Source organism: Narcine bancroftii, chromosome 12, assembly GCF_036971445.1.
Source record: "Narcine bancroftii isolate sNarBan1 chromosome 12, sNarBan1.hap1, whole genome shotgun sequence".
Classification (NCBI taxonomy): domain Eukaryota; kingdom Metazoa; phylum Chordata; class Chondrichthyes; order Torpediniformes; family Narcinidae; genus Narcine; species Narcine bancroftii.
In genome coordinates this window covers 88,413,828-88,434,245 of record NC_091480.1, presented here as the reverse complement: position 1 = coordinate 88,434,245, position 20,418 = coordinate 88,413,828, and the positions used below count along the sequence as shown (strand labels likewise).

The 20,418-nt window shown below is 39.6% G+C and overlaps 1 long non-coding RNA gene across 1 annotated transcript; it reads right to left on the bottom strand.

Moving 5' to 3' along the window:
• Positions 1-9,434: 9,434 nt before the first annotated feature.
• LOC138747253 (uncharacterized) lies at positions 9,435-12,687 on the bottom strand. The gene is made up of 2 exons (XR_011347393.1): positions 12,303-12,687; positions 9,435-10,271 (listed from the first exon to the last, which is right to left on the bottom strand). It is a non-coding gene; the product is annotated as an uncharacterized lncRNA (long non-coding RNA).
• Between the last annotated feature and the right edge of the window lie 7,731 nt (positions 12,688-20,418).

Below are 20,418 nucleotides of genomic sequence, written 5' to 3'. Positions count from 1 at the left end.
TCTGTCCTGGAGACCTCGATGCTGATGTGAAGAAGGCTCGCCAGCAACTATGCTTTGTGAGGAGTTTGATTTGGTATGGCATCAAACAATCTCAAACAATTCCACAGATGTACTGTGGAGACCATTCTGACTGGCTGCATCACTGTCTGGAATGGATCTACCAATGGTCAGGTCAGGAAAAAAAACTCAAATGGGTTGTTAACTCGGCCTGCGACATCATGGGCACCAGTCCTCGAGGACACCTGCAAGAGGTGTTTTAAGAAAGCAGCCTCTATCCTCAAGGAACCCCACCACCCTCTTCATTCTGCTACCATCAGGAAGGACAAAGACAGCTTCTTCCCCTTTGCCATCAGATTTCTGAATGAACAATGAACCACAGATACGACCTCACTCCGTCATTTAAGAAACTGAGGAAAGTAATTTACCCTTTACTCAGAATAATACGATGCACAGTGAATAATATATTGTGGGAGGATCCAAGAAGGGGTGTAGGGTCAAAAGCACTCTGTCCTTATCTTCTGGTACCTTTCCATTGGAAATTGAGAATAATTTAAACATTACTGAACAATGGTGAACTGAAGAGTTCACCATATTCAAACATGTAATGGCAAACATGAATGCATGCACATTTGACAATTTTTAATGATTATTTATGGGAACGATTTGCAATATGATTTATATTTATACCTTTTCTGCAGAGTTGTGTGTCCGAGCCTCACGATAATTTACTTACCACGCCATGAACCTTTTTCACTGCAGGAGTTCACAGGCTCAACATATTTATTTAATTACAGTTTCAAGAGCATTGTGAGGCATTTCAAGTATGAAACTAAGAGGATTTTCTCCTGAAATGGCAGGGAGCTGGAATATGTCCAACAGATGTGGGTGGCAACTCTTTAGGAGCCATTTGGCCAAATTCCCATTTGCACATTACTCCTGTGATTTTGTGCCAGAAAAGATGGGATAAACATAGAAAACAGGTAAGAGTATTCAAAGGACATTAAGGGCCAGAAAAAGAAAGTCATCTCAAAGCATTCCTGCCATTTTCTACCTAGCAACAGCGGGTGCTAGGAATGTTGGTGCATGCAGAGCACAGCAGATGCCTGGGATTATTTTTTTAGAATTTAGGTTATCAGTCTGCATAAATAGAATGATATAAATCATGGAATAGTGAAGTGGAGGAGGAGGTCATTTCATCCATTGGGACGGTTTTAATTCAATTGTGGAATAATTGATTTGGTCCCGTCCTCGCATCTTTTTGGCATTACATTTTTCCTCCAAATATATATGTCGTTCCCTTTGAAAGCAGCTGTTGAAATGGTATCATTGCTCTATCAGGCAGGCACACATAACAAAGATAAAAATACCCAAGTCTGCAGACACCGTGACTGAAGTAAAAACGCAATGCTGGAGAAACTCAGCAGGTCAGACAGTATAGCAAAGAAAAAGATAATCAACATTTCAGACTTGAGCCCTTCATCAAGGTATGTCTTGATCGCAGTGTACCTTGATGAAGAGCTCAAGTCTGAAATGTTGATTATGTATATTTGCTATATAAAGTACATTACCTGAGCTGCTGAGTTTCAACAGCGTCGTTTTTGTACTTTTATCGCATAACAAAGATTTTCCAGTCACTTCTGGTTCTTTCACTATTCACTTTAAAACTTCTTGGCCTCTTGCTACCACCCATAATCCATGGACGGCATATACTTTCCTATACTCTGTGAAAACCCTTCGTGCTCTTACACACTTCTACTGAATTTCCTGCAACTCCTCTCTGTTCCAAGAAGAATCGTGACTTCTTTTGTAAATTCAAATTTTTAAAAATGTCTAATACTGTAAATCTGAAATAAAAACTGAAAATGCTGAATGCACTCAGAAAATTGGGCAGTATCTGTCGAAAGAGTACGCTCTCTTACTTTTGCTTCAATTTCAACTTAATTTGTTTTCTCAATAAATAAGAGTATTTCTTTTGAAAATTTTATGTAAAAGTTTTCCAAACATGTAATCATATCCAGATACAAAATACATAGTAATGAAAAATCAATTTCAAATCCATTATATGATACTATGAACCCCAACCCTCAAACCCCCTCCCCCATAAATTAATCCCAACAGCAAAAGAAAAAGAAATAAAGAAAAAAAAAGCATGGAAAAAGAATAAAGAAAAGAAGTAGGAAAATAGAACAGAAACCTGGCTGCCAGATGGTTCCTTTAACCACACAACATCATTCATTTATATCTTTGAATACACCTAAAGGAAGTTAATGAGGCTCGAAGCCTAAGGAAAAGATTTATAAATTAAGTCCTTCAATTTGTAACTATGGGTGCCAAATTTTCAAAAATACATTTTATCTATTTCTCAAATTGTAAGTAATCTTCTCCAAGGGAACGCAGCTGTGAATCTCCACGTTCCACCAGTCAATACCCAGGTGGGTGTCCGATTTCCATGTTATTGCTATACATTTTCTTACTACTGCTAGAGCAACCTTTAAAAACTCTTTTTGATATAATATTATGAATCTTCAATCTGAAATATTAACTGTTTCTTTTTCCACAGGAATGTTTATAACACTTCTAATTTTTATTTCTAACTTTGTCAGAGACTACCCACAAAACATTAATCTCTCACCCTCAGAACCTAGAGTGTACTCTGTCCAAGACTCCAAAGCATTGACATTTTTTTTCTAAAATGTGATGCCCAGAGTCATATATAATTGCCATAAAAGGTGAGGCACTCTTGGAAGCCTTCAGCCTCAGCAGGTTCCTGAAGTCTGTGATTCCATGGAAAGAGTTTGTGCCTTGGCAACTGTGAGAGTCATTGTAAAGTCACTTCTATGCTTCATCATGCATAGAATGGTAATGCTCGTTTCTGCTCTGAAATGAAGGAAATAATACTGAGGTGAATGGAGAACAATTCTGTTGTCAGTGTAAGAAACATGTATGTTATAGGTTTCAGCCATATCTAAGCTAAAATGAGACTGTATCAACATAAAAGAAATTCAGATTACCGGCCACATAAACATAAAGGGGCTTCTCGCTATTTTTTCAGGCATCCAGCACAGTAATTGGACCTTCCAGCACATGACCTCATGCCACCCCACCCCCACACCAAATACACCAATTGATCTACAACCCTGGAACATTTTGAAAGATAGGAGTTAATCGGAGCACCCGGAGGAAACCCATGCAATCAAGGGGAATATGTACAAATTCCTTACAGACAGCACTGGATTCTAACCCGGGTCGCTGGTGATTTAATAGTGTCGCGCTAACCTCCATGCTAACTGTGCCGATTTTTCTTAGTTCTGACAAGGAGTCTTTGACCTGAAATATTGACTCCTTTTCTCTTTCTACAGATGTTGTCTGACCTGTTGAGTGTCTCCAGCACATTTATTTAATCTAAAGAGATACAAGATTTTACTTGATGCACAACAATGTGGCTTATTCCAGGATAGTTCAAAATCATCCCCTCCCCAATCTTTTCCCAGACTGAAAACTCCTTGTATGCAAAGTATTGCAAAGGCTGGTTAGTAGCTCTAAGATCTGAATTTCCCGGTGCTCAATGTCCCACTTCTAAATGATTGCACAGGTATGGTCAGCAATTTCAGAGCATGGGTGACATAGAATTTCACAGAAGATTTATCTTGGAAATTGAGAATATCCAGGATACACTGCTGAATGGAACTCTTTCCTGAGCCCTACCTGTGTAAGGAGACACATTGGCCTATATTTTGTAATACTTTGCATATTGTGCGAGAATGTCCTCTTTGCGATGTATCTGTAGTGTGGATTGTGGAGGGTCACGTAGCCTCTCTTTCGGGAACCTGGGGGAATGTGGATTGTGGGGGGGAGGGGTCAAGCGATGTCTCCATCTGGAACTAATCGGAAGTCTCATCACCTGCCAATCAAGGTTAGACTCTGCCCACCCATTAGTGCACACCTAACCATTGGCCTCTTTAATCACCTGATGATTATCTAGGCTGGACCCTCCATCTTACAGTACTATAAAGTTCATCACATGCACTAGCTCTTCCTCCTTGCTCCTCGGTCCTGAGATGATCCCTGCTCCACTCCAGGCCGCAAATGGTGGGTAATGCTGAAGGAGTCATTGGTGCATTACACAGGGATCGGGGCTGTTAGATAGCATTGGAGCCTTGCCCATGTTAGACAAGGAACGGGGTGGGGGGGGGGTGGGTAGCATATTTTAATCCTTGGTTGTTATAAGTCTGTACACAGTTGTTAGTATCAGTAACGTTAAATCCAATGTGACTGCATTGTGTACTGTGTTTGTATGAATGTAAGCATTGCTAGTTTCAGTAATAAGTCCGATGTGACTGGTTATACTGTTTTGGGATTGAGTGTGTGATATCCCTGTTGTGATCCCCTTAAGTTTGTTTTAATAAAGACCCTTCCTTTGTTCAGCCTGTTTCCAGACTCGATGCTCTTTGAATCCACTGAACTTTTCCCTTCCCACACAAAAGTATCTTCTGACAGACACAAATTGAATGTATTGACAAAAATATATTCGCTGTTCTCATTAGAAAATATGATTATTTGAGATATTCAGAAACTAAAATATAAATGAGAACCAAATAGTTCATACATTTTTATAAACCAAAGAAGCATTTTAGTATTTTATCTGATCAATAAACTGCCTTGGGCATACTTTGATTTAGAGCAAATAATATCACGATGGAATATTTTAAAGACATACAACACAGTAACAGGCCTTTCCAGACCAAATACACCAAATTGACCAACACCCCCCAATAATGGTTTGAACGGTGGGAGAAAACCAAAGCACCCAGAAGAAACCCATGCAGACACAGAGAGAATGTACAAACTCCTTACAGACAGCGCCAGTTTCGAATCCCAGTTGCTGGCGCTGTAACAACGTTCAGCTAACCGCTACATTAACCGTGCCTCCCAAAAAAGTGGGAGAATCTCCAGATCTGTGATTTATAAAAATGAATGTGACAAGAGACTCTTCCAGGTGAGGGCTCTCCCTTATTTTCCCACCATCTATCGTAAGTATGCGTGTAATAGTCGATACCATGTAAACATCAACCCCCTTATTTTGGGCTCCAATATCTGGTATTTTCCAGATATTGCATGTAATAGTCAACCACCCTAATTTTGGCCCCGGCCAGCCACCCACCAGAACTCCCAACCCCTCGACTGCAGACTCTCACCTCGGCACCGGCCGCCCACCCTTGCGAGCTCCCGACACATCAACCGCAGACTCTCACCTTGGCCCTGGCTTCCCACCCATCCGAGCTCCCAACCACAGACTCTCACCTAGACCCCAGCCACCTGCCCACCTGAGCTCCCAATGGCAGAAATGCAGACGTACCACCTGGTCCTGGCCACCCACCCACCTATCCAAACACCCATCATCTTGAACGAAGCAGGTACTTACCGCAATCAAAAGTAGTATGCGTGTAATAGTTGACCCCCTAAATTTTACCATAAAAATTGGTCCACAAAATTCAACTATTACATTGTGGAAATTATATTTTCAATTTTTAAAAAACTATGGTGATCCATCTTGTCAATATATTTATACAATTAAGAAACTGGATTATTTCCTGTTCTTGAGTTGGTTGGCTGAAAGAAGCAAGTAGTTTTGTTTCTCTTTCATAGAATCTGAAAATAATTCAAAGCTCCCTGAATCCCTGGTCAGAAAATTTTAACAGGCCCTTCCAACCCATGATCCCATGTGGCACAAATACCCAAATTAACCTACAACCCTAATATGCTTTTTTGAAGGGTGGGAGGAAACTGGAGTAGCTGGAAGAAACCCACGCAGACATGGGGAGAACATACAAACTTCTTACAGATAGCATCGGATTCGACCCCACGTTATTGAGGAACCTTTCCATCCAGAAACAGTATCTTTGATCCATTATCATCAAGAAGGAGGTACAGGAGCATCAAAATCAGGTCTGCCAGGCTGGAAATTATCTTCTTCCCATAGGCTGTGAGATTGATGAACAGTATCCGTTCACTAGGTAAAGCATTCCAACATATATATTTTTAAAATTATATATTTTGTTATTGATATGGGATATGTTAGAATAGTTATGGGTAAAACATGTCTTTAAAAGAGATAGATTGTGGGGGTTTAGTTTAGCTTACACTTCACAAACAGAATAACACTTCACAAAATACATCTTGTTTAAAATCCAAGTGCTTTGCTGAAGTGAGACATTGTGTCACCAGTGACTTTGCAGAGACAATGGAACTGCTTTGGAGAAGACTTCAAAAGAAGGGGTAAATGGAACAAAGTGCAGGCTCAGATACTGATAAGATCTTTCAAAGATTGGGTTTGGAGCCCTGTAAGAAGTCATATGGTTTTTAAAAGCAGAGAAAGAGAAAAAAAAACAAACAGATGATTTCTCTTTCGAGAGAGAGAAAAAAAATTCAGTTCTTCAGCAGCAGTTGTGGCTGCAAAATGGCAAGCTGGTAGGCTTGTTGAAAAACCCATTTTGAAGATGGGTTGTGACTTCTGAGTTCAGCTTGTTCAAAACCCTTGAAGGCCTTATAAGAGGAAATGGCTGGTTAGAGTGTTTCTCCTGAAATAAGGGAAACAAGAGGAACTCTGTGGTGACCTGGACGAAGAGGTTATCATTTGGAAAACCCATGATGGAGCAAGTTTCTTCGACAAGACATTGAAGTGACTGATTGGAGGAAATCAGTTTGTGTGTGTCCAACAAGCAACAAATATCTTTCTGAAACCAACAAGAACTTTCCTGAGTGGTAACCATTTAACTTTAAACATCAGAGCCTGGTGAAGATTCATAAATGTTAAATTCTGTGCACAGTATAAGAATTGCCTGATACCGGTGAACTTGGAGAAGTGAAAAATGAATGATTGGACGGTGAAACAGAAAACTTTCCTGAATGTATACACATTACATGCTGGTGCACTGAGAATTAGAAGGGGATTAAGTTAATAATAATAAGTTAAAGATTGATCCTGTTAGTATGTTTAAAGAAAGTTAAAAACAACTTTTGTTTAAGTATCCATTATCTTGGTGAATTTCTATTGCTGCTGGGTTTTGGAGTCCTCTGGGCTCGTAACAGTATATACGTGATTATTATGCGCTGTTTTGTGTGTGCCTGTGTGTGCACAAACACTGTAATATCATGTTGTTTATGTACAGTCAGATAATAATAAACTTGAACTTGATATTCCATTCATGATGTTGGCAATCTTAGTAACTCCACTGTTTTAACATATCATTGGATTTGAAGAGTTTGATGTAGGCCAATTAATATAGCCCTATTATCTTCTGACAACATCTTAGTCATGCCAGTTCACAAACAACATCTCTTGAGCTGTGGGCCAGTAGCCAGTGCTCTGAAGACAGTACAGCTTGTTAACAAAGTTGTCCTTTTAATTTGGTATTTGTAACTGACATTTAAATTGGACTGATTTTCATTTGTATTAATGCCTGCTAGCCACATAATTCCATACGTCCATAATAATCCCAGTTTCCTCACAGTAATCTCAAGATTTCCCTTTATAATTTGAATGCAGATTCTGAGAAACTGTTGTATTGTGGGAGTGTGGGCATGAGCGCAGCGGGTAGAACTGAGACAGCAGGCTGTGAGCTCGTTAAGCACAACTAATTTACCTCAAGTTTCACACTGCAACTTTTAATACCCTTGGGAGCTCACCCCTTATGTACCGGAACTCACGTCATGCTGACAAAAGTGCGTACACGTATTTCTGGTCTGTACCGGAACAGAAGGACCCGCGACGCCATTTTTGCTGTGGCTGCTCCGGTGACCACGCATAACAAGCGGAGCTGGTTTGTCACTACAAATATGGTGCACTGCCACCGCATCCCAATTAAATGAGGCAAAGTAAACATAAATGCACAATGAAGAAGCAAGATATTGACCGAGGTCATAAAATTACACTGATATATATTGTCAATGCTCAGAATTTAATAAAAAAAATAATTTACAGCAACCATAATGTAAAACTCTGCATCAAGCTATAGGATGGTGTCTGATTTAGTTATTATCTGAATAATATATACTTTAGAGAGTTATAGCTTTAGGAAGCGAATTAAGTTATTGCTGTAGGTAATTGGATTTAATTAATTTTAGCACTAAAAAGAATATGACTCAATCCTGGCCTCTTGGGTATCCTTAATTGTAATGTTTTGCAATTGATGGCCATGCCTTCAGCAGAGTTTTGAATTTCACCCCCCCCCCCCCCGACTAAATCTCTCTCTCTCCTTACTTGCTTTCCTTTTTTAAACATAACCATCACTAAATGTCCAGTTATTTGCTCTTGTATCACTCTAAGTGGCGTATGGACAAATTTAAATTGCAGTTTGAAGGTGTAATATTAAAGGTACCAATGTGCAGCATTATAAGAAAACCTTTCTTCTATATTCTTCTAAGTATGTCAGGCAATTAGATATAGAAATTATGTATTAGAGGCTGGTGTAGATCGCAATTCACTTGTGTCTCAAGGCAGTTTACCAAATTAAAAGAAAGCTCACATATGACTTTTACAGCTTAATGCCACTCCAAAGATAGCTTCCAGTGGTTTGTGCTGTTCCACGTAAAATAAAAGTCTGAATTACATAATTGGAAACCAATATTTTAATAGTTTTGATGTCACCTGCCACTAAGTTATCAAAACACAGAGGCTAAGATTGTGGCCGTGCCCTAGGGTTGCTCTGGTGGATATTTTAATATACTTCCAAGGTCCCTTCTCTCTCCCCCCATCTTTCCCCATTGTTCCAATACACTAATGGCGACACTTCATCTGCCTTACGGCAGGCAGAAGGCATTTTCATGTAATATTACTTGTTCTGTATGATTACTTGACAATAAAGGAATCTTGAATCATTAACAGTGTGATGAGCTGGGGATCAACTCCCCTCCCTCTGGAATTGCTGGACACAAACAAAGAATGGAAGAATCTTGTTTGTCAGCCAAGACAGACCAGCTATTACTTACAACCAATGAAAATTACAGGCAGAGTTTCCCCTTCGGTGACCATGAATGCCCATTACAGAAAGGATCTCTTCTCTTCAACAGATCTTTTTCATCTCTGCCAACTGTGGCTGCACACAAATTTCATGAGTACCAAATGGGTTCTAATCAGGACACACCCTGCCGATGTGTGAATCTAAATTCAAAGGTTCAAAGGTATTTCCTGCCTTGGTCTGAGCTTATGTTAACTTTGATCTTATCTTATCCAGTTCCTGACCAAAGGCTAGATCCATGAAAGGAAAGGTATGATTTATTTCTCTTCCCCTCCAATTACAGTCTGCATTTTGCCTTCATTACAGAGCTTTTGATTTAAGAATGACGTTGATTCTCTGGTCAGGGTTTATAAAGAGAGGAATTCGAGAAATCTTCCAGGAACCATTGGGAGTCTTTCACAGAATGCACTCCTGCAATCTTATCAAGTCAAGTTTATTATCATCTGATTGACAAGTACAATCTGATGAAACAGAATTCTCTGGACCTTGGTACAAAACATGCAGACACATAACCTGACATAACACACAATACATACGCAGAACAAGTATTCATCTAGACAATAACCAAATAAATAAATACACCATATGTTGTTTCATGAATTTGTCTCGGATGGTCAGTGTGAGCAGTTCCTTTGGTCGTTCAGCATTCTCACTGTTTGTGGGAAGAAGCTGTTCCTCAGCCTGGTGGTGCTGGCTGTATCTCTTTCCTGTCGGGAGCAGCTGAAATATGTGTGCAGGGTGGAAGGGGTTTTCAAAGGTTTTGAGCACCCTCTTCAGATAACAATCCTGGTAGGTCATGTCATTGTTGGAGAAGGAGACTCCAGTGATCCTCTCTGCCACTCTTTTAGTCCTGTGTAATGACCTCCAGTTCATTTCTCTGCAGTAATCATACTACTCTGTGATGCAGCCAGCCAGGATACTCTTGATGGACCTCCTAGAGAAGGTTGACATAATGATGGCGGGCAGCCTTGCCCACCTCAGCCTTCTTAGGAAATGTTGTCGCTGTTGAGCCTTCCTGGCAAGTGAGGAATAGTTGAGTGCCCGTGATAGGTCACTAGTTAAGGGTACTCCCAGGAACTTGGTGCTCTCCACCTCAGAGTTGTTGATATGTAGTGGAGGGTTGTCGTTCCTGGTCTGCCTGAAGTCCATGATTATCTCATCATCTTGTCCACGTTGAGAGACTCAGGTTGTTCTCTCATCATATCACAAGTATTTCCACCTCGTCTCTGCAGTACAGGTAATTCTGTGATATAACTTTGAGAAAAAAGTAAGGTCATAGAAATTCAGGAAAATATCCCTTTTAAAATATTTTTATTAATTTTCAGTAATAATAAGTTTGCATTGTACAATTATGGAATGTGCTACAGAAAAAAAAGACAAACACTGGGAGAATATCATACATACGAATTCCCAAAGCACAACCATAATAATAAAAAAATGGATAAAATAAATTTAAATTTTTCAAACCCCTGTCCCTCAACAAGGTTAAAAGTTAATGTTGATGAAACAAAGTAGCTCACTCTGAAGTGGGACAACACAGTGCCAAAGTTCTATATTAACACTGAACCTATAGATTATAGTAATAGTCCATGAACGGGCCCCATAACATTTGGAATCTAATGTATGAATCATTAATTTTGTATCAATTTTTTTCCAAATTTAAACAGGGCATTACGTCCCTTAGCCATTGTGCATGAATAGGTGGGGTGTTATCTTTCCACTTAATCAAAATAGCACATCTGGCCAGCAACGAAGTAAAAGATAAAATACAACATTTAATTGGAGTTAGTAAAACCTCATCTTCTCCAAGTGTTCCAAACAGAGTAACTAAGGGATTTTAAACTGAGAATAACTGATAATGTTTGAAAAACTTCTCTCCAATATTTTTCCAAACTGGGACACATCCAGAACATATGGATTAAAGAAGCATCACCTATTTTGCATTTATCACAATGAGGGTTTATACCTGAGTAAAAATGAGATCATTTGAATTTAGGCATGTACCACTTGGAATGGCAACAGACAGTGGCGAACACACAGAGATGTAATGTTAATCAGTTTGAAAAATAGAATCCCAAACCTCACTGGACAGCAAAAGGTTCAAATCCTGCTCCCAGGCATTCTTGATTTGAACTAAAGGGGCATACCTTAGACCAATCTGTCATAAAGAACAGATATTAACCCTTTATTGAAGAGTTGTAATCCAAAAAATGTATCAAGAATATTCACTTCAAAAGCTCGACAAAAATCCACTTCAGGAACTAAAGGAAAATTCACTTTAGGAACTCTACGAATTGGGAAATTTATAATGTTATTTTTCTAAAACTCTGAATATGACATGTTGCGTTATGAGTTGTAAATTTGTTCACAAGAGGAAAAGCAGGTGGGCTCATCAGCCCATCGAGTCTACTCCACTTAAATATGCCGTTCAACTGAGCCTTAATTTGCTACAATGATAAAAACTGCAATTCTCAAAACTCAAATTTTATACAAGAGGAGGTTCAATCAGAAAAAAAAATCAAAATTCTATGCCTATTTATAATAATTTTTAAAAATGGTATTTCAACTTCTCTTTAGTGTGAAACTTTCAATTCCTTATTTTGCATTGTTAAATGTTTAATCTGCTTTACTGATGACATCACTTTCATTGGATGTTGGGGATCTCCTTGAACTGAGCTTGACTGTAATGGTGGTTGCAAAGGAGGTCTTTTCATTCAGCAGTGATCCCCATTGTTTTGTAGCAAGTTATCGGCTTCGGAATGGACCGATAATGGTTGAATGCATTCCCACAAAGCAAGGAAGGGGAACTGGAGCTGGTTAGGACCTCTGACATGCCACCGATCAGCAGTGGTAGAAGATTCGCATCAGATCCGCATCATCTTTCCTAACTGGACACAGCACAAAATAAACCCTTCTTTAAAGTTTAGGGATAGCAGGTGTGGAAACTAGGAAAACATTATCAACAGAAACAAAGTTTTGAAGATACATCAATGAATAAAAATCAACATTGACATCAGAATTTGGGTTTCTATAGGCACAAAGTGTGATGCACGTTTGCAGGTTCAGTATTGAGTTACAGAGTCATACAGCACATGCATTGTGGTTTTCATGCCATTGGAATTAGTTGGTTGATTCGTGAAGTATCATGTGCTTCTTGGAGAGCAACTTTAAGTACACATAAAACAAATACACGCTCAGGCGCCTTTGCTCTGTGGGCCATTTTCCAAGATTGGACTCATAAACCACTTGAGAGCCCATAAATAAAACAATGGAAAGAAAACTAACCTCGAGGGATATCCATGACCACAGCACATAATCCGGTCCATGGGATCAGCTTGTCCACGACGAGCAATGTGTCCTTCTGCTTTAGTCCCATTTGCACCCATTCTATCCATAACCCCTCTAATTCCCTCCCATCCATGTAGTTATCTAAATGTTTCTTGAAGGAAGCTAATGCACCTGCCTCCACTACGTTGTCTGGCAGCTTGTTCCATATGCTGAACACCCTCCGAGTGATGAATTGTCCCCTCACGTCTCTTCTACATCCCATTCTCTTCACCCTATTATAACTATGCCCTCTCATCTTGGATATAAAAGTTGTATATGTTTTTGTTCAACCCACAACAAAGATTAGATGGGTGAGGCAAAGGATGTACGTTCCCCCTATTGAAACAAATTAAACAGATTAAATAAATTATGCCAAATATTCTGATGCAGCTTGAAACATTTTTATATGTCAAGATGAAAAAAAAAGATTGCCTTTTGATGGGTTAAATAAAAAAAGAGCAATTCCACATAGAAGAACCTGATTGTTCAGCACATGCCTGAGAGGAGCACAGCTGTATGTAGAATCAGTCTATCAACGTCCAATGATGTCCCCTGTTCCTTTGTTCATTTACTGAAACCCTTCTGTGTTTTTTGCTATAAGAAAGTGACCTTTCACACAGCTTTCTTTCAGTTTCAGTTGCGCAAGCAGTCTGTTGCTGGGGACAGTGACAAATGAAGTCTTTAGAGGATTTCATACCATCTTTCAATGCTAATCTAAAGCCCTCTGTGGCTATATTTAGCCAAAAGAAAACCAAGCAGCCCAGAACAAAATACGAGGAAAAGGTCAATTACATTTTATGATTCCAAGCCATATTGCTCAAGCTAATCTTTTAGAAAATGGTGCAAAATTTGCATAAGCTAAATCTCAACTTCATTTGTAAACAACATTTTTTTTCCGAAAGGTTTGCTTCCAGAAAAAAACAATTGGGGATTATGATAGACAACTTCAAAATGATAATTTCAGATTTGCTACATCATGGAGAAAGTTTATTGAATTTAGCATGTTTAATCACATAATGATGCTGACACGTTGCAGGAGTTCAACTGACCTAAAATATTTTGCCACTTATTTTTGTTTGTTCTCAGCATCTGATGCCTCTCGTGTGTCTAACAATAATCGGCCAGCATTGATGGACTCCAGTTGCCCTGGTACTGACTTCCCATGGTTGCAATGTCCTGGTGAAACCTTTCACCATGTTCATCACTGACCGCACCAAGTTCAGCAGGGAAGACGTCCAAGTGCGAATGCAGAAAATGAATTTTCAATGACACGTTGCACTTCATATATGCTTGGAGTAGACTTAAAATATGAAATGGAATCACAAAAAATGTGTTACATCTAAAAAACGGTACGTGATTGGAAATTTTTAAGGTGATTTGCGTGATCAGCAGCCTAAAATCCATAAAATACACCCTGAAGTGTTCAGGAGGAAAAACCTTCGTTGTCCAGTGCAATGATTGCAATGTGGTTTAAATTACATAATTCAGATCACACTGTTTCAAATATTTTTAAGGATCATATTCCAAAGTTCGATTGGCTAAATTCTATTCTAATCTCTCTTCTAAATGCGATAAATGTATAACTGGTTTTGTTCTTCTCTTTCCATTTTTTAGGAAGGGGTATAACTCATCTTTAGTTCTCACTGTTAATTTGATTCCAAATCCTCTTTATAACTCTCTTTGGACTAAAGTGGGCAAACTGGTTTAATTCTGACGACTTCACAATCCCATGCAGTTGGCCTTTTCCTCCCCTTATTGCAAGAAATGCCACATTAATGAGATGGAAAGATGCTGTCCCTCCCACTCACCCTCCGTGGTTGTTGATACGATGGCTTGCCTGACTTTGGATAAAATAAGATGCTCCACCACTGAAATGAATCTTAATTTTGTTTCTTCACGTGGTTATTTCTTGATTATTTTCAAGATCTGTAAGATTAACTCATTTTTTGATTTTTGAATATGATATTTACCTGCCTTTTTTTTATTGTCAGCGGTGGTCTGTTTGTGTTAGCCAGTTAGCCTCTGAAGGGAGGGGGATGAATTAGATATTTAGCAGAGTGTTTTGCTTTTATAGGTCTCAGTACTATTTGTATTGCTTTATGAGATTGTTACGACTTTATTGTTATGTACCCATGGAATATCTATTTGATAAAATGAATAAAAATAGCTAAACATAAATATTTGTAAGAATCTAAATATTCTTTCGTCTCAAATACACAAAGAAGTTTGGGTCACTGCAAAGGGACTTTTATACAGTGTCTTGCTTGAGCTCATGTCCTTCAACAGGTGGCACTTGTGTTGTAATGCAGGAAGAGCACCGCCAAATTACGCACAGCAATGTGACGTTGGCCATGGAAGTTAGTTCTGTGGGACCCTTTGTTTGAACTAATGACTTTTCTCCATATGCTTCCAGTGGACATGCGTACATTTCTGTGCCGTCTGTCATATGGGGAAGAACAGTAGCAAAAGCAATGCTTGTGAACGCAATAATTAGGCAGACCATGATAAAATGATAGACAGATAGATATGCGTCACTGTAAATTGCCCCTCGTGTGTGGTAGAATCTGGGAAGAGTTGATGTGAATATAGGAACACAAAATGGGATTAGTGTAGGATTAATAGTGATGGGGCATGATATTGGTGTTAGCATGCTGGATTTATCTATGTCTCTAATAAATAGTCTGCTCTGTACACACCATGCTGTCTGCTGCACTAATCTGCAAACTCGTGGTGTTCTGTTCATTTCCCTTTAACTTGGCAATCCTGAGACATTTTCTCATAGCAAAAGAAGGAAGATGAAAAGTAGAAAACTGGAGAAGAGGAAGTGAGCAGACAAAGTTAGGGGTCTAATTATGACGGAATAATCAGAAATTATATGATTGGCTTGCAGCTTTAGCAAAAACAATCCAAGTTCTCTTTCCCACAAGTTTCCATCTTACTTTCTTTCAGGTAGGCCACATTAGGAGAATAAAGACCACCATCAAGTCAGGATTCTATATTCAGTAAAACCCCTGGGATCCGGCACCTATGGGGATTAGTAGATGCTGGATGCGTATATTTTCTGGCTGATTGAGGTTATGTTTTGCGTGATTGGCGAACTAACGGCGAGCCGCAGCAATTTTAACTTTCTGGGTTTTTTTTAACCTATTTATTTTCTGCGATTTTGTTTTGCCAGTTGCTTGAAACTGCAGATAACAGAAGTCTTATTATATTTCACCATTAATAAAACATTCGCAAATAGTTCAATCACACGTGCATCTGGTTGGTGATTACATCCCACGTGCTTGTTCCTTCAATTGCTGCAGCAAATCTGGGGCACGATTCCAGTCGAGCAGTGAGCCTGAATTCAGCAAGAACAGCTCCAAGAATTGGTACGGCAAGGGTCAGATCTACCTCACTGATGTGCAACTGTGTGAAGTGACGAGGGTGGGATCAAGAAGTATGTAGGTTGCTGTTCCACAAATCCCATTAGAGGACAGATTATTGGTGCACTAGGACCCACTGAGCAATTATTTGGAACACACCTATGCAAGGGTGGAACTGGTTTCCCCCATCTCATCCCTTGCACCTTGGGATTTCAGGCATGTATATCAGCAGGCTTGCTCATACATCACACATTTCACTTTACGTACCCATCAACCTTAGTCAGTTGGCTGCTTCTTCAAAGTCTTCATCCATGTCCAGTGCATCAGAATGCAAAAGCAACCTTCCTTTTTTTTGTCCAGAATTTATTGTTATGAACAAGTCATGAAATTCAGTGTTTTTCAAGGGAATTTGCATCTGGCTTTGCTCTTCCTGTACCCCAGCTGCAGGTCATTTGTGCATCATGTACTGAAACAGGCTCAAGAAGGAACAAACAGCTGGTAATCACAGACCAAGTTAAACACTGAAGCTAATGTTGTAGTTCAATGAAATATAAACTAAAGCATTTTAAAAGCAACCACTGAAAGATTAAAAGGAAACATTTGAATTTCATGTTCTAACTAAAATGCTGACCAGTTCACTCCTAGATGTTAATTCAATACATGTGATAGAGCACAACTTCAGTATCCTGTACAGACAAAACGAGGAGGAGGACTGCTCTCCATCGTTGTCTGCCTTCATCACAACCTCATCCCTGCCAGCAGAAATCTCTCAACCATACATGTATCACTCTCGCCTGTCAAACTCTATCACTTTTTACTATCTGTGTTCATGGATCATCTAAGTGATCTTTTGTTTTTGTCCCCACAAGTCTCATAGGTGCCCTAGGTCCTAATTTTTTTTTTCAAGACTCAAGTTTCTTTTTTTTGTCAATTGAAATAAAGCCCACGAAATTCCCTTTAGGGTACTGTAAGGCAGACAAAAATTCGCCATCAACAGGAATTGCCCAGCCTTACAGTCAGAGAAAGAGAAGCAAAAGAATCCCCCAAGAGTCAGTGAGTGTCCATGTATTCACCTCCAGTGTTCCTGTTGCCTCCACCGCCACATAATCTTCAGTCTGAACCATCACCAACCTCTGACCTGATCTAGTCAGAGGTTTGGATCAGGAGCTCGGGTTGCTGATGGTCACATGACTTGGATAAATATATTATCAATATTCAGATATTTTTGGATCAGTTTACAGAAATCACAAGGGTTGAAACTTTGTGGAAGACAGGGTTGAATTACAGTAACATGAATAGGTGCTGTTATGTGTTACTCCTAATAAAAGGGGACACAGAATAAGTAGATATCAAAAGAGAAGCCTATGTCTAACTGTCTCTTTAAGATAAATAGGGTAGTTTCATCATTTGGAAAATAATTTCCAAAGTCTTCATTCAAGAGAAGAAAATTTGACCACATGGAAAGACAGAATTGCATTATCCTATCAGGAGATACTTTGTGGATCAGAAGGTGGTCGCTTCTGTTTGAGGAATCTCTCTGAAGGACAATTCATCGAAAGAATTGTGAGGTTAAATAAGCCTGATATTTAAAAGCACTTTATAATTATTTCTGGACTGAAAATTTAAGACCTTCAAGCAAGCCTAAAATGATGCTGAAATTTTAAAATCAACTTTTCATAGTGGGACTTTAACACTTTAACATTTACATTTGAACATAGTGGGGTTAAATTTAGAGTTGTTTAGATATAAATAGGACATTTTATATTATTAATAGTTCAATAAAAACTATTATTTTGAATTTATCATTGTGGGTGCTGAAAACATCCCAAACTAAATTAAGAGGGCTGTTAGTTTGTAACACAGTCCCAGAGTTGAAAACACCCAATTTGCAAACAATTCATATTTACCTACCAAGAATTCGACTTGAAGTAGAATGCCATGAACTTCCGGTTTGAGTATGATTGTGCGATGCTGCCATCACCCAACATGGAGGGAAAGGGGAGTGAGGGAGCAAGTGAGCGAGAGGAGCGGATGGAGCAAGAGAAGATGAGGGATGGCTGTGGGGTTGGGGGTCAAGAGCTCTGCCATTGCCCAGCATCATGAGAGAGTAGCCATCTCCTGTGAGTGTGTGCGTTAACTTTTAATTATGATCTTATGACCATATGTAGTTACTTTTATTTTTATGTTTAAGATGTTTTAGTGTTTTATATGCATATAAAGGTAAAATATATACTAATATAAAATTTTGAATAACTGTCGCTAAATAAGGACTGTATGCAACTTACATACAAATCTGAATTAAAGACAGACCTAGGTAATGGAACTAGTTTTTAACCCAGGAACTGCTTGTACTTGGTACCCCTTCAGCCATTTTCTAAAACCTTGCTCCTCATTGTACAACCGATCTTACTCCACACATACAATGCAGCATGTTTTTCATTCAAAGCCCATCTTGTGATCCTGCTCTCTCCATTCCATCAAAAGCAGCCTGCAACATTTGAACTAAATTACCATCATGCAGTTTTAGTTCAGGATCCCCACTCTTCAAATCCCCGCATGACTTCATTCATCTCCCCTGTTCCTAAATCCATTTGAAATGTTATGGAGGTCCAGTTGCCTCGGCTCCTTTCCCAGTTCCTGCTGAGCCACTGACATCTCCTTTCACTCTACTTATGAGTTGCTGTATGTCAGGCTAGGACAGGACTCCAGCTTATTTGTAACCGCATGAAAGAGCCACAGTCACACTGAGGAAGTGGGAAGATAGAAATAACGACGGAAGAGGACGTCAGCAGCAGTTAAGTCAGGAGGCAAGGTCTTGGCCTTTGGCCTTCAAGGGTCGCGAGCACCAATGATGGCTGAGAATCAGGACCATGGGTTGACCAAGTGTGATAGAGAGTAAGTGCAGCAGGGAGTAGTCAAAACACAAAAATGCTGGAGGAACTCAACTGGTCTCGCAGTGTCCATTGAAGATGAAGATATATTATTGACATTTTGGGCCTCTTCCCTTTTCCCTCTGTCTCTTTTCACAGAGCCAAAAGTCAATTCGCACCTTTCCTCATATCAAATTAACACCATTTGCCTCCACCCTGCCCTTATTTTCCTCAGCCTTTAATTCAGAAAAATGGTTTTGCTCCATGGTAGAAAGTAGGTCTCCAGTAGGCCGCAAGTGCAGATAGCTTCCTGTAGCTTCAGGTAATTGGGACGTGGCCTCGAGGAGATGTCTGAAAGTACAGAGAGCAGGATACGGGAGGTTGAGAAGTGGAGGAGACAGCTCAATCAAAATGACCATTGTAATGGTCACAGCAAATCATTGTTTCCCCCGAAAAGGAGAAAACAACAGCAGTATCCATCTCCCACAAAGTTACTTCATTTCTGCCTTCAGATGACTGAAGGTCATGACTTGCTTGATCAATACTGGTTTTGGTTTCAACGTTCCAAAAGCATGAGTCATAAACATATGACCTTCTCTCTGAACAGATGTCTTCTCCTTCGGGAAACAATCCAACTTTAGAGTCTTTAGTTGAAAGCAATCACTCTGCTTACAGCTTGGACTTAGGGGCCTCTATGTCTGTTCAAAATGTTGTTCTGAAATCTGTGAGTGCCTTGCGCCCTGTTCCAACCCCCCACAGTAACTCGCTAAAAAAAAACAGAAGCCTTAAACAACATACACACACACACACACACACACACACACACACACACGCACAACACACACAAACACAACACACACATACACACACACAACACACACACACAAAACACACACACTCACAACACACACAAACACACACACACAAAACACACACACTCACAACACACACAAACACACACACAATCACAACACACACAAACACACACACACGTGCACACACACACAACACACACACTCGCGCACATGCACAACACACACACACTCACAACACACACAAACACACACATGCACACACAGACAACACACACTTGCGCATGCACACACGCACAACACACACACTTACACACACACAACACACATGCACAACACACACACGCACAACACACTCACACAACACACTCACTCGCGCACACACACATGCACAACACACACACACACTCACAACACACACAAACACACACGTGCACACACACACACAACACACACACACATACACACATACACACACACAACACATGCACAACACACACATGCACAACACACACACACACAACACACACACAACACACACACAACACACACACATACACACACACACAACACACACACATGCACAACACACACATGTACACATGTATTTGTATACATACGTATTTCTTTTGCACTCCAACAGTTAAAGTTGTTCTTTAAGATGTTTTAATGACATTTGGGAGCCTGAAACTCTTGAAATTTATAATTATTCTGCTAAATATCTCAAATCATGAAAGACGATTGGAGCATTCAAGCCTGGCAGTTTTCCATGCATATATTACTGGAAACTATGGCTGCATTGTTTTAACTGCAAATGACTATGGTCAGCAACCACGCAAATGCACTAACTGCTGACCTTGAGGCCAGCAACAAAGATCAGTGATTCTTCTTCTTCCAACCAATGGTTGTCTGTTTGGAAGGATATCCTAGTTCTCTGTAATAGTAATGTCATCAGATTGCTGAAGCAGCCACACATGCAAATGTCTTCTTACAAATAGCAGGAACAAAAGTGCAATACTTATTTTAC